We start from the raw sequence: 2,546 nt of genomic DNA, 5'->3' as shown, positions 1-2,546 counted from the left end.
AGCGAAAAAAGTTTTTTTTTCTTTTCTAAAAAATACATCTTGGGAAAGAGCGAAAAGAGTTACTATTTTTTTATTGAAAAAATTAAATTCGTAACATGCCACAAATTAAAACAAACATTTTTTATATTTTAATCATCAATACTCAGGAAGATTCAAACTTTTGAAGAGAAGAAAAAAAAGTTATATTTGAAATTTCAATTCCCAGTAAATTATTGTTCAAACTTCAAAGATACTGTAGATTGTAGAGCTTGCATATTGCACAAGGTAGCGTTTTAATTCTAGTGAAAGATAGATGGAGATGTCGCAAATTCTTTAAATTGCTACGGTCGAATCATCTTCTAACTAATTGTTTTAAACTACTGAAAGGTGCAGAGACACTTGCTTACAGCACTTGCAGCTACCTTACCATTTTTAAGCTTCTTGTGAAAACTAAATCACAAAAACACACACTATAACTTGTGATTTATTCTCACAAAGACATTATTTCTTGAATAGCTTGACTCTGGCTCAGAATGAAAATGTGGTGTAACATTTCTTAAAGAAAAATTTATCTGCTGGTAAGATTCTCATGCTTCTATTTTTATTTTTATTTTTTTTTGCAGCAGAAAAGTTATGTCTGAAGCATCAACCATATATTATATTACCAATCATCTTTAATATATATGATGCATATTTATTTTTTGAACACCTGATCTTTTTTTATACTCCTTATTGATATCTATCTTCTTGTTCTTGGATTTTCATATATTATGGTCTCAGCCATATCTATCTTTTTTATACAAGTCTCAGCCTCCTGAGCTCATATATTATGGTCGCCATTCGGGAGTAATTGGTCTTGCTAAAGGAGAGCTATATAAGACTGCATCTGGTGTTGAGCTGGGAAGTCATGGATATGACAAGGTAACTGGTATTTCATTCGAGTTAATGTTTCTTAGTTATTTGCTTTATTCTACCATGATAATATGTTGGATTTGGTGTAGGTCCTTGTGGATGCAGAGTGTACTCATGACGGTTCAGTTAAACATATTCACAAGTTTGAAAATTGGGGCTGGGGGACTTTTCAACATCGAGTACTAGATGCAGAGAGGACTGATAACTTGCATGTTCTGCAGGCAAATGATTCATCCTTATTCCCTTGATCCATAATGCATCTTTTCTCACTAGTTATGACAGATTATATCATGATTGATAACCCTCTATGCTCTATTAAGTTAATCACGGTGGAACTTATCATTGCTGAACTGAGGCTCCTTCACTTGAATATCTGATCCTAAATGATCAAGCACCGAGCTTAAGCTTACAAGCTAACTCTTTTAACATTTCCAGGCTTCATAAAGAATGTAATAGAGATAACATGGGATTTTACACATGGTGACTAACATATATTACTTTTAAAACTAACATACTTTTCGTTCCTTTCCGCAGTTGAGTCTTCTCCATAATGGTTTCAGACTACTAAAAGTTGGAGGCTCACTTGTTTACAGCACTTGCAGGTACCTTTAAATTTTTAAATTCTTTGGTATTTCGAATGAAGTAAAAAAAACGTGCACAGGAACACACATTATCATGTGATTTATTCTCACAAATACCTTCTTTGTTTATTAGCTTAACATTGGCTCAGAATGAAGATGTGGTGGAACATTTCTTGAAGGAAAATGTAAATGCTGGTAGGATTCTCATGCCTCTATGTATGAAGCGTCAACCATATATTACTAATAATCTAATATGATATTTTTAGCAGCTTTACCATGCTTTTTATTTTTTTGGTCTAGTGTTATAAACATGGTTTATGATACTATACTATATTGTCGTCCCAATTAAACCAACCCCAAAGGGCAGTGCTTGGAGTTGGTGGTGGTTGTTCACTTATGCTATGTATAATGTATTTATTTGTTTTCATATCTTTCAAAATAGTTATTATACGACATACATATTGTTGAGGTTTTTTCTTTTCTGATGTTTAAAATTATTATGCAGAGTTGGCAGAGATAGATGGTGCCCGAAATTGGCCTTGCAAAAGTGGTGGAATACCAAAAACATGGCGATTTGACCCCTTAACATCTCAAACTAGTGGATTTTTTGTTGCCAAGTTCACAAAAGTAGCCATTTAATCTCTTCGGATGTCCCCAAAGAAATTTATTTATTTTCAGTTGCCAAATAGTTTTAGATTTGTACCAGATGCATTAGAAAGATTCATTCACAAAAGTTTTCATTTGAGTATTCTCAAGATCTAGCCAATTTAGTTAAAGGAATTTAAAAATATTGTTATTCAATCGGATGTTTGTGCTTTTAAAATTATTAAAAGGGTGAATAGCTGAGTTAAACACTTTTTTTTTTTTTGTGAAAAGAATTAAACACTTTTGTTGTTGATATGATAAAAAATATTTGAATTTGAAAATTCTTATACTTATGGTGTCTACAGATTAAGTCAAAATAGCTTTCAATTATTATGCTTGGAAAAAGAAAACGTTACACAAAGTATAGAAGAGTCTCTTCATGAAGACAAACTAAACTAGCAATTCAGTACAGTCTCGCAGAGTGGCAAT

The 2,546-nt window shown here is 32.1% G+C and overlaps 1 protein-coding gene and 1 long non-coding RNA gene across 3 annotated transcripts in view; one reads left to right on the top strand and one right to left on the bottom strand.

Moving 5' to 3' along the window:
• LOC107645015 (putative disease resistance RPP13-like protein 1) overlaps positions 1–2,546 on the bottom strand; it is a 35,736-nt gene that overhangs the window by 15,216 nt on the left and 17,974 nt on the right. The window lies entirely within an intron of this gene.
• LOC107647833 lies at positions 94–1,112 on the top strand. 2 transcript variants are annotated; one of them, XR_002356523.1, is made up of 4 exons: positions 94–264; positions 367–557; positions 760–900; positions 981–1,112. It is a non-coding gene; the product is annotated as an uncharacterized LOC107647833 (long non-coding RNA). The 2 variants fall into 2 exon arrangements; XR_002356522.1 differs by having other exon boundaries at positions 106–557.

This window comes from Arachis ipaensis, chromosome B01, assembly GCF_000816755.2.
Source record: "Arachis ipaensis cultivar K30076 chromosome B01, Araip1.1, whole genome shotgun sequence".
Classification (NCBI taxonomy): domain Eukaryota; kingdom Viridiplantae; phylum Streptophyta; class Magnoliopsida; order Fabales; family Fabaceae; genus Arachis; species Arachis ipaensis.
Note: the sequence above shows the minus strand (reverse complement) of the source record. Positions and strands in the feature narration are given on the sequence as shown.